The 13,340-nt window shown below is 32.2% G+C and overlaps 2 long non-coding RNA genes across 2 annotated transcripts in view; one reads left to right on the top strand and one right to left on the bottom strand.

Annotated features, from left to right (window-relative positions):
* LOC129492510 (uncharacterized) overlaps positions 1–13,340 on the top strand; it is a 453,042-nt gene that overhangs the window by 230,265 nt on the left and 209,437 nt on the right. The gene's annotated exons all lie outside the window — the stretch shown is intronic.
* On the bottom strand, positions 2,143–6,633 carry LOC129492511 (uncharacterized). The gene is made up of 3 exons (XR_008660923.2): positions 5,972–6,633; positions 5,696–5,828; positions 2,143–2,339 (listed from the first exon to the last, which is right to left on the bottom strand). It is a non-coding gene; the product is annotated as an uncharacterized lncRNA (long non-coding RNA).

The raw sequence follows: 13,340 nt of genomic DNA, 5'->3' as shown, positions 1-13,340 counted from the left end.
TGGAGAGGATGTGAGAAATAGGAACACTTTTACACTGTTGGTGGGACTGTAAACTAGTTCAACCATTGTGGAAGTCAGTGTGGCGATTCCTCAGGGATCTAGAACTAGAAATACCATTTGACCCAGCCATCCCATTACTGGGTATATACCTGAAGAACTATAGATCATGCTGCTATAAAGACACATACACATGTATGTTTATTGCGGCACTATTCACAATAGCAAAGACTTGGAACCAACCCAAATGTCCAACAAGGATAGACTGGATTAAGAAAATGTGGCACATATACACCATGGAATACTATGCAGCCATAAAAAATGATGAATTCATGTCCTTTGTAGGGACATGGATGAAACTGGAAACCATCATTCTCAGTAAACTATTGCAAGGACAAAAAACCAAACACCGTATGTTCTCACTCATAGGTGGGAATTGAACAATGAGAACACATGGATACAGGAAGGGGAACATCACACTCTGGGGACTGCTGTGGGGTGGGGGTAGGGGGGAGGGACAGCATTAGGAGATATACCTAATGCTAAATGACGAGTTAATGGGTGCAGCACACCAACATGGCACATGTATACATATGTAACAAACCTGCACATTGTGCACATGTACCCTAAAACTTAAAGTATAATAATAATAAAAATAAAATAAAATTAAATTAAATTTAAAAAAGAGTAATCAAATCAAAATGTTCACTTTTCTAAATGCAAAAGATGATATACAGTTGATTTGTTGAAATCACAACATATACACTTTTACTTTAATTTCTAGTTCCTAGTTCAAAAATAGTGCATAGCAAACATCAGTTAGGTTTTTGCTGCCAGGACAGAAGATGAGTAACAGTTAATATTTATCAGGTCATGCATTATGATGGTTTACATTTGTTACCTTGTTTGATCCTTTTAAAAATCCAAAAGTCTTGCAAAATAAATGTCATCTGTACCTTCAGATGAAGAACAAAACCTTAGGAAACGTAAGTCACTGTTAAATAGGATATATCTTTTTTTTTTTTTTTTTTTTTTTTTTTTTTTGAGACGGAGTCTCGCTCTGTCGCCCAGGCTGGAGTGCAGTGGCACGATCTCGGCTCACTGCAAGCTCCGCCTCCCGGGTTCACGCCATTCTCCTGCCTCAGCCTCTCCGAGTAGCTGAGACTACAGGCGCCCGCCACCACGCCCGGCTAATTTTTTGTATTTTTAGTAGAGACGGGGTTTCACCGTGGTCTCGATCTCCTGACCTTGTGATCCGCCCGCCTCGGCCTCCCAAAGTGCTGGGATTACAAGCGTGAGCCACCGCGCCCGGCCTCAATAGGATATATCTATAACTAGAAGAGCTAGTAAGTGTGATTCAAAAATTAGTGTCTTGATGTGATGCAGCCCTCTTAAGATGTACTTTTAAAGTTTCTATTTGAGTTACTTGAAATCATATTTTCAAAATATGGTTATAATAGTCACAACTTCGAACTTAATGTTCGAAGGACATTAAGAAACCCAATACATTTATAGGTACTTATCACAGCTTCATGAAAGGCAAGATAATCTGTTTCATTTATTTTGGGTACAGTATAGAAATAAGAAATAAAACGTGCTTTTTATTTTGAATTCTCTCCTTCATTTTCACTTGTACATAAAATGGAAAATCCTGTTTCCCAAGCTGAAGAAGATAGAGATGAGGTTAGGTGAACAAAGCCAGAGGCAGAGACAAGCGATTTTATTTAGATTTTCCAGAACCTCTGTAAGAAATGTTAGACATGTCCAAGGTGACTGATGTTCCAGGTAGAGATAAAATGGATAAAGGGTAGTATTAAAGGAAATCTTTATGAATGTAAATGTTTATTGCCCATTTTTAACTAATAAGCAAGCTTACTAAAAACTGCATTTCACACTTAGCTTAATGTTTGAAGGAACTAACTTTATAAATAAATAAAAACTAGAAAATTGATCTGTGTGGACTTTTGGATTTTTTTTTTTGTTTGTTTTCGATGAAATTCTTCTCCGTTACAGGACAATATAGGGGCTTAAAAACGAATAACTCCTATTAAATACTGTGCCACTCTTAGAAATATCTAAGACAATGTATTATGAAAGTGCATAATGCAGATGGCAATAAGATTTCTTCTCAGTGGAAAATATCTGTACCATTTTTATTTTCATAAGCATTATAATTGTAAACATTGTCAAATTAAAACCTGATGGAATCAATAGTAAGGTATTATATTTAATATTAAAACACATACTTTACTCAGAAATGTTGCTTTCTTATTTTCTCTGAAAGTCTTTGCTATATGTATAGCTTCTTCTTGTCTGTGGTGAGCTTCCTTTTTCTCAAGTCTCTGAAAGGATGTGTGCAAATAGATCTTAACTAATGTAACACATTTTTGGCTCACTGTAACATTACTTTTCTATGTAAAGTATTATTTGAAAATAATTGATTACTGCTGAATAAAAATAATCTAATATCTAAGCATCATTTGGCCTATATGTCACTTAGTTTGTATATTGAGAAAAATATTAAATAATTATGACATTTATTATTTTTTGTTTTTTTCGAAATTCAATACATTTTAATTTTACCTTATAGGATCACATTCTTTTTTTCTCTCTTTTCCCTTTCTTTTATTTCTCTGTTGCTTTTTTCTATTTTTTTAAATAAGTATGCATCTTTAAGAATATCTTTGAATGATAATCGTTGTTGACTATTTTATTTTTACTTACTTGCATACAAGTGGCAATAACTGAACAAAATCTTAATAATCAAAGTGACAGAGTCTCTTTTTTAATCCTTGTGATCAAATTCAATCACAGGATATTGTGATTTTTTTTCTGATGATTCCAAAGTATTAATTATTAAATGAATGAATAATGAACTGTGATTACAGGGATGTCAATTTGTGAGATGAAGGGTGAACAATAGTAAAATATTTAAAGAGGGAAAAGTCAGAGAGTTCGTATCTCCATTTGATATCATTTAGTATTATATGCCTTCCAATATAAATGTTGACTTATTCTGTTAAGCAAGTTTACAGCCCTTGAACCATTGGGTAGCCTTCTACTGTAATTTTCTCTATGGTGTCATTAATTTCAATATTATGATAATGTAGGTTTTCAGAAAAGTCTTCAATTTTAATTATGACAAACTAAGTCATGCGGATGTGAGGGACTATGGAATTTAATGCATCAGTGAACACCAAACATAAAATCTATTTTATGAAGTTACCATCATGAAGGTTCTTTTAAAAAGTTTATAAAATCATGTCTACATGTATCTGTTAAAACATGAATGGTTTCTGCCAAACAAATTCCATAAAACATTGACCCCTTTGAAAAAATTTTACAGTCCTTAATTTTACATTATCTTCAATTTATCTTACCTGCCCCCATACCAGTGATAAATTATTTGTTCTTTCATATTTTGATAGAGTATTATAAGTATTTTTATGACATAGTACCTATATCACTATTTCTTTTACCTGTATTAATTTTATTTCTTAGCTGAACTGGACATGGAACAATAAACATTATTTAAGGAGTTTCCCCAACAATTTTTATTCATATAACAGCTGAATTAATATCATTGAATGCCTTTATATCTTCTTGAGCAAAATATTTTGAATTAAAGAGCAGTTACTATAGTCACCATAAATATTGAATACAAGAAAGCTTTCTAAGGGAAGATTGTCTTCTGGCCTATCTCTCAAAATACTAGCTTCATATACTCTTGCTTTTTTGAAATTTTGAGTTTAATTCTATGACAGGCACTTATTTTCATATACAATATTCACTTGTTTCTTTCTTCTTACTAATACTATCCATTTTTTTTTCAGACTGACATTGTGTCTAGATAAGTTTCCTGATCTCTTAACAATTCTTGCAGCTGGAGGTGGCCCATCATGCATTATTGACAATGTAATGTTAGCAGAAATTATTGGTTAAAGCTCAAGACATCATTTTAAAGGAAGGAAAAAAAAGCTGGCTTTTCTTTTTGCTCCTTCTAGTTAAGGATATTTGAGTAGGAAGATAAAAGCCTGTATCATGAAGCTATCATACCAACCCTGGATGACTAATTAATTTGGTAAGCTAATAAATCCAATTAAGTTAAGATATGTTTTTCTGTGTTGTGCAAATAAACATAATCCTAACAGATAAAAAGAAAGATAGAAAAATGCAGGAAGAGCAAGTAAGTAGTAGAAAACAAAAACTTAATTGACTGTCTTATCTTAACCAGGAAAAATGTTATAGTTTACATTGCATCTAATAGAATGAGAAATTGCAAGATCTATTTTGCAATATTCAAAAGAAACACATTGCTAAATTATCTCTGCTTGATTCAGCCATGATATTGTTACTAAGGCAGAGAAATGTTTTAAATTGATTTTTATATTTTGTAATACTATAACAATAATATTTTTTATATTCTTGAGAATATTATTTATAGTATTTAATACTAGCACTCAAAAGCAGCAAAGATGATATTTTAGAAAATACTTAAAATTACTAGATGGAAATTTTATTTATTGAAATAATTCAGCATATATAATTAATGTCAAAAAATAAAAGTTAGTGACTTTGTTTATTTAACAGAAAAGAATCAACAAAGTACCAGTAACCATCATAAAATTAAATTGTGCAAAATACTACTTCTCAATGGAGAAGCTATTCCAGTGGCAGTAGGAAATGGAAAGGAAAATATCACAACAAGAAATTTTTAAAGACCACAGCAATTCTGGATTTTTAAGGAGTTTCCCTGACAAAGAAGCTATGCAGATAATATATACTATCTGAAACATAGGTGGTGAGAATTCCTAAGACATCCAAAAGACATACTTTACTATCATAAAAATTCCTCTGTTATGAAAGTGCCGCAATTTATCTCTGAAGCGTATGGAACAATTAAAAATTAATAGGAGTCTATTAGTCTGTTTATTCTAGGAGAATACCCTTTATATTGTTTAAACCCATTGTCACACATAAAATATGAACAACCAGTCTTTGTCCTCAAAATAATCCATTTTGAAAACCGTAGATAATCATTTGCTCTCTTGGTTATATATTTCCTATATTATATAATTCTTAATCAATAATCTACAATAAAAACCTTTTAAATGATTCCACTTATTGTCACTATTTCTCTAAATACCTTTTTAAACATGAGAGCAATAAAGAACTATAAAATTGTAACATAATATGAAAAAATTATTTTAGGTTAAAAAATAACATGAGAGGTCATTTAAACTTGACCAGTATGCTATGCATAGATAGCACCAAAAAATCATCAGTAAGTAATCTCGCTTATGCATGAATTGCTTAATTAAGGGTTATGTATTGTTTTCAATTCTAAATAAACCAAATGTCCTTTTTTCCTGTTGGTTCCTAAATCTTGCATTTCCTCCCTTTTCCACATGATAGCCCTCTACTTTTTTGAAGAGCTGTCATGTTTTCTCTGAAGATTTCTTCTTCGGCTAAATCTGAAACAATTATTTCTAATATAAACTAAGTTTTAAATTTTCTCAATATTATAATGGCCCTCTTGTAAAAAATATGCATTGCAAAAATTCTCTTCTTTTTTGTATATCCACTCTCACCTCCAAGACTAGAAAATTGTTCATACTTACAATTGGTTGATTGAACCCAAATGTGGAATTTCACATGAATTACAATTTTGTATTTTGAGAAATTTTAAATTCCTTACCCATGTTAGCACAAAGAAAACGTCAATAAATGTTGCTGAGCAGAGAGGTGAGTGGGTAACAGAGTTAAAAAAGTTGTTTTCGTGACCACCTCAAGATAAAATCCAGCTGGCTTCTCTTCATATTGGCAAATCTCTGTAAAGAGAAGAGTATTTAAAATTGTCCACTATGGAATTCTGCTTTATAATGGAAATATCAAAACTTGTATTATTAATATATTTTTTTTTGTTTTAATCAGGATTATTTTTCTCCATTTAGCCCTCTCATTCCTTACTCACCCCTTAGATCACTGGCATCAATTCAGGTGTCTCATCTCTACGTTGTAATAATACTGTAGGAATATAAGTTGCCCAAGTCAGAGTGTTTAAATCCATGCGTCTTTTTCTAAGGGCTCTGTATTCTTCTTAAGACTCAAGTCTCACCAAATACCATTTGCTCTCTCCTTTACAGCTTTATGAGTTTCCTTCTGGACAGAATAGTCAGAAATTAAATGGGAGCTGAGGAATTAATTACGTTTTCTCTGTCATTTCCTTTTGTAACAGCATTTATCTCAAACTCTGGGCAGATTAATTTCTCATGTTGTGGCTTTCCAGGAGAGTAGCTCTTTCTAAACTTCAGCTTTCCAGTTAATTTTCTAATGTGTTAATGACAATGATCTATCTTGCAACTGAGACTCCCCATCTTTTTCCATATCCATTTAAATTGCTCAACGTTGGTCTGATGCTATTGTAGTACTGTCACCAATAGCAGAAATACATTTATATTCTCTCTAGTTTATTATCATATTGCAATTTTATTTCTCTTTCTCTCTATTTTATTTCAATTCAAATAGTTTTCTGTGTTTCTCCAAACCATTTTTTCTGAAATGTGACATCTCTTTTAAAAACTCAGTTTTATTTAGCACAATATTCTTCTTCATTGCTTTATTTCTGCTTTTCTATCTTCCCTATATCAGGCTTTATTTGTTAATTTACCTGCTTTCAATCTGTGTCTTATTCAGTATGTATCTTCAGTTTTGGCAAATGTGTACATTCTGTGGCAAATAAATTACATCAATTGATGTAATATTTAATTCATTTAATAATCTGTATGTCACATTAACCGTGCATAAGGATCTTACTATATCAGAGGAATAAAATGAAAATTACAAAACTCTTGACCTCCATTTTCTACTAAAAGAAGACATAGAATTTGAATAATTGTATTATATATGCTGCTCTCTGTTAAAAGAATATTTCCCTTTTACTCTAGATCGTATTCTTAATCGTCTGAACTGCCTCATTTTTAGCATATACTTCTAGAATTATTTCTTTCACAGATTGAGTTTGATGACCAACTTTTGTGGCCTGACAGCACCCATACATAAAATAGCTGAGCGACTTACCATGAAATATCATAATGTCTGGCTTGTTTATCACTCTTAGGACCTGTGGGTTCCTTCAATATACATATACATCTTTATATTTATAGTGCTTAGGGTATAGATACTCTACATTGCTTTTGAATGTCCAAATGATTATATACTATAATAAAGGTTTAAAATACATACCATTGGGAAGATGGATTATATCCTTTGCACAATATCTTATTTGCCTTTTATTAAATTCTTCATTTACTTGATGATTATTTTATTCTTTTATATAAAATTGAAGAAATATTCTCTACATCTTGTGGAATTGAAATTTGTGAATTGCTTATATTTTTCTTCTTAGATTTATAGCATATACTAGCCGAATTAATCCTGAGAGATTTGGAATATTATTGCATTATTCTACCCAATTGTGATTTAAATTATATGCCTATGTTTAAAACTCTATGTCCCACACCCAATTAAATTGTCTCTGTTGATTAGATATTATCATGACTGTCAGTTAAAGATGAATGGAGATCTCATATTAATATCATCATATCAAATTTCAATTTTAAATTAGACCTTTGAATGATTCTCATACAAACACCAGACTCATATTACTCTATCCTGAACTGTATAAATGTTTCTCTAATATTTTAAAGCCCACTAATAGCATCGTTAAGTTGCTAGCTCTGAGTTAACTTGTCACTATGCATTTTTATAAATGCCTCTTGTGGGATGTTCTTTGGTAATTTTGTCAATGAAGGTCCTGAAGGTACCTGAGTGGAGGCTCCCAAGCAACATGAGAGGCCACATAGTAATCTATCTGTAGAGATTAAGAACAAAATGCTGCTCAGATGAACAAATTGTTTCTCATTATGGTGAATATAAATATGAGGAATAAATTTTCATTCCCAAGATTTAATTTTATCCACTTAATGTGAATAATAAGTGAAGTAAGATAACACCGATTTATGTTAAAACTCAGTCATACACTCCAATGTTTAAAAAATATATTAAAATAAAAAGATCTGATTATTTGTATCTGTTCTCTTCCAAAATCTATAGTTACATACCTAAGTATTATCATTTGTGAAATGAAGTATCTGGATATACTAAGGCTGTGACTGAATTCACCTGGATTCTGTCTTATTACATTTGAAATCAATACTTGAGAATCTTTGTAAAGAAAAGTAACTCAGGCCCTTGCTAAAGTGATTTTTATGGGCTGAAAGGGTTTAAAGGCACTAGATGAATACAGTTCTCCACCACTTGATTTAATTGTTGGTTACACGGACTTTTCTCTTTCCATTGCCAGCCCTTTAAGAAAGTCAATAGGATTTTAAGAGAGAGACTGCAGGAGAGTTAAATTACACATTAGATTAAGAAGAAGAGATAATGCAAATAGATTGCTTACATGTCTAATTTCTTATCAAGCTCTGAGCACACAATGTTCTATCTAGCAGAAATAGGAGATCAAGTTTGAGGATAATTGAGCATATTCTGCTGCCAAAAGAAATGATCCATTAATGGGATAATGTGCCACAGAACGTGTTCCTGTCTTGAGATTTTCACAAATATAAGAGACACAATAAATTTAGGTAGCTATCCTACACTATCTTTTAATTTAAAATACACACAAAGTCAGAGATCATTACTGCTCCTGCCCCACTGCCTAGAAGATAGTAGTAATAATGATACTTCTACTGCTACTATAATAATAATTTATACTATGATAATTTTTATAATATGATAATAAGTGTATACTATAAAGGACTTATGTGTTTCATCTCATTTTCTTTATTGCAGAATCACATGAAGGCATATTTTTAGCTTATGATGTTTTTCTTGCTAAACTTCTAAGCACAAAATTGTTTATTCATTTAGGTAAAAAATTTCAACAATCTCCTATTAGGTTCTACTCTTTAAGTTTGTGGAATAATATTGATAATTTCCTTCATTTTTTCCATTTATAATAAGATATATTTTAAGATATTAACACAACTTGGGGAAAAGAGAATATCTTAATTAATATTACAATTTTATCAACATCTACTCATAAACATTATATTATGTCCTATAACTGCTAGCCAGTTCTCGCTGAACATTTCTGATTCTCTTCCTTCCTTAAATATTTCATTTGTGCTAATTTCCCTTCAATCTTATAGCTGACATATATATCAAAAGTCTCTTTGGATAAAAAGATAAAGTTTTAATTGAACTTTATGAAAAGTAGTATCCTATTTTCTTTATGCTAAAGGGATATAATCACATTTTCAAATGTCACACAACAAATAATGAAGATATTAATCCACTATATAATTTACTTTGGAAATATTTTTACATGTCTGCAAATTAATAAGAATAAAAGTGATTCTCAAATATATTTTTGATTGTAGATAGCTGCCAATGTTTGATAACTTTGACTTACGAAAATGTCACATTTTGTTTATTTAATTTCATACACACATTTACATTTGTGAGAAATGCTAAACTTGATGTTTCCCATTATTGTAAGAAACCCTAGTAATTATAATGTAAAGTTTATTTCTTTTTCTATTTTTCAAAAAGTGTAACGTTATCTTTGCCATGAGAAATATACCATATGTCCTCCCTTTGCTGTTTTCCATCTTTCAAATGGAAAATTCAGCTATCTAAAGACAACTCTCATACAGCATTTTCAGAAAATTTTCAGGTAGCTTGGCACAGAGAAAGGGAGTTGGTATCTGGAGTCAAGAAGAGGCAGTTTAGGATGCTTATTCAGCCATTGTGTGACCTTGTTCCTCCTCCTCTTGACCTCTCTGAATCTCATTTTCATTCTTTGTTAAGAGGACACTAGAACCTTCCTCTAGAATTAAAACATGTAAACAGTATACAATGCCTAGTCCTGTGCCCAGGACAGTGTACACACTCCTTGCCACTGATGAAATTTGTAAGCACTGAATGCATCTTTGGTGTAGGCCATGCCCTCTATTCATACGTTTTGTTTTTGTAAACTAGAAATGATTTGGATATGGCTTTCTAGACTGCATTTTTTACAACACAACCTGTCTTGCATTCTCCAAGCTAGCATTTTTTGTTTTGTTTTTGTTTAATTACTTCTGTTCAGAGCAATGAATATAGAAAAAAGAAAGACCAAAGTAGCAGCATTACAACAAACAAAATGCACCTTACATTGCAAATGCAGACCCTGAGATCAGTGAGGGTGAGCCACACTGGCTTCAGACTGCTGAGTGAGTGGATCTGAAATTCTTTTGTGCTGCAGTTTTGTGGGGACTCTTATTCTTTCCCAGTCTAAAGCCATAAACCAGAAAGACTATTGTTAATGACATTTCAACCACCTTATTACCCCTACTACAACTCATGGCTAATAATATTGAGTGATCATCATATGCTAGTTGCTATATTAAAACATTATCCCATTTAATCATCCCAACTTTATGAGTTAATTATATCATTATCATTTTAAAGTTGAAGAAATGAAAGCTAAGAGATTTTAAATTAGTGATAGTGTTATACTTTCAACTTAGGATTGTCCCACATCAGATCAACAGGCTCTTAGTCATTATACTATATACTCACACACTTATTACAATTGAATTTTTGGATTATGTATGAGAGAAAGATATTTCTCTTTCAGCGAAGCTGTGAAATTTATCAGAAGAGACCAGTTTTTATTTACTTTTGTTTATTCCTTTAGAACTGGTTCTAAAAATAAATGTATGCAGGTTTCAGATTTTCATATTCCAAAAAAAAGAATTAATTTGAATGCTGCTTAGAAAGGAAAATGTAAGACAATATAGCTGTTGGAACTTATCCTATTTATTTAAAAATAATTTTATTAAATATATGAAGAGAGAAGTAAGGCTGAACATGAATGAAAATAGTTTTTGTTTTTATTTTGTTCTCCCGGATAGATTTCTGTAAAACAGCTACTGCTGAAGCAAATATCCATAGTCTAACATAGCAGCTAAGCTGCTTTGTAACTCTTCATATTACAAAATCTTTGGAATCTATAGTTTTAAAAAAATCAGTCTATGTTATTTATTTTTAGTAGGGATCATACCAGGATGATTATTTGAATTTAGCAGAAAAGTCTCCCATTAGAAACACACACATACACACACACACACACATATATATATATATGTATGTATGTATTTGGTTATCCTAGGAGTTAATTAGAATGTATGACTGGGTGCCTCTGGGTTTTCTGAAGAACCAGGATTAAAGGGATATTAGGTTATTGCCAAGTTTGATATGGTGGTGAACACAGAGGCTTCTTTCCCTATGCTAACTCTTGGTTCCTTTGCAAGGGACTCTTGGAGAAGTTCTAGGCCAGTGCCCTCATTGTCCTCAATGCCTGTGAGTCAGTCTTGAGAGAGAAGGTAATATGCCACTGTGCTAACTAAAAATAAGTAAAGTACAGTGTGAAGAGACAGTAATCCAGCTTGGCTCTGTCATTTGTTAGCTGCATTTCCTCAGTTTCTTCATCTGTAAAGTTCTAATAGCATCTGCATAATAGGATTATTGTGGGGAGAAAGAGATAAGAAGGGTGACAACATCTATTAAATAGGTAGTGCATGCTGAGTATTCACTTTTACATGGATTTTTTTTTTCATTTTCATAATCTCAACATTCAGTAAGTATTATAGTTACCCATTGGGGTTTTATTTTTTTTTTTTTTAGGTTCAGGAGTACATGTGCAGGTTTTTTATATAAGTAAACTTGTGTCTTGGGGGTTTGTTGTATAGATTATTTCATCACCCAGGTGCTAAGCCTAGTACCCAGTAATTTTTTTCCTCCAGTCCCTCCTCTCACCTTTCACCCTCAGCTAGGACCCAGTGTCTGTTTTTGCTCTCTTTGTGTCCTTGAGTTCTCATCATTTAGCTCCTACTTATGAGAGAACATTTGGTCTTTGGTTTTCTGTTCCTACATTAGTTTTCTAAACCTAATGGCCTGTATTTCCATCTAGGTTCCCACAAAAAAACATAATCTCATTCTTTCTTATGGCTACATAGTATTCCATAGTGTATATATACCACATTTTCTTTATCCAGTCTGTCATTGATGGGCATTTAGGTTGATTCCATGTCTCTGCTATTGCAAATAGTGCTGCAATGAACATTCATGTCCATGTGCTGTTATGGTTGAATTATTTATATTCCCCAAGGTATGTATACAATAATGGGATAGCTGGGTCAAATGGTAGTTCTCTTATTAGCTATCTGAGGAATCACCACACTGCTTTCCAGAATGGTTGACCTAATTTACTCTCCCACCAATAGTGTATAAGCATTCCCTTTTCTCTGCAACCTCATCAGCGTCTGTTATTTTTTGACTATTTAATAATAACCATTCGGTATGAAAAAATAAAAAAAACAGATGCTGTTAACGTTGTGGACAAAAATGAACACTTATACACTGTTGGTGGGAGGATAAATCAGTTCAACCATTTTAAAGAAGACAATATGGCAATTCCTCAAAAACCTAGACAGAAATATCATTGAATCCAGCAATATCATTACTGGGTATATACAAAAAGGAATAGAAATCTTTGAATTATAAAAACGCATCTACATGTATGTTCATTGCAGCACTATTCACAATAGCAATGACATGGAATCAACCTACCTGCACATCAATGATAGTCTAGATAAAGCAATAGTGTCACATATACACCATGAATACTACCACAGCCATACAAAGAATGAGATCATTTGTGTGTGTGTTTGTCTGTGTAAACATAAATAGAGCTGGATGCCATTATCCTTAGCAAACTGATGCAGGAACAGAAAGCCACATGTTCTCACTTATAAGTGGGAGCTAAATGATGAGAACACGTGAACACATAGAGGGCAATAAATATACTGGAGCCTATTGGGGGTGGAGAGTGGGAGGAGGGAGAGAATCAGGAAAAATAACTAATGAGTACTAGGCTTAATACCTGGGTGATGAAACTATCTGTATAACAAAAACACACCATAATACAAGTTTACCTATGTAACAAACCTGCACAAGTACCCCTGAACTTAAAATAAAAGTTTAAAAATAGCCATTTTGACTGTGTGAGATAGGATCTCATGGTGATTTTGATATGCATTTATCCAGTGATAAGTGATATTAAGCTTTTTTTCATATGCTTGTTGGCCACATGTATGTCTTCTTTTGAAAAGTGTCTGTTCATGTCCATTGCCCACATTTTAGAGGGTTCTTTGTATTTTCTGGTAAATTTAAACTCCGTAAAGGTACTGGATATTAGACCTTTGTCAAATGCAGTTTGCAAATATTTTTCC

This window comes from Symphalangus syndactylus, chromosome 11 (genome assembly GCF_028878055.3).
Source record: "Symphalangus syndactylus isolate Jambi chromosome 11, NHGRI_mSymSyn1-v2.1_pri, whole genome shotgun sequence".
Lineage (NCBI taxonomy): Eukaryota > Metazoa > Chordata > Mammalia > Primates > Hylobatidae > Symphalangus > Symphalangus syndactylus.
This window is presented reverse-complemented; position numbering and strand designations above follow the sequence as displayed.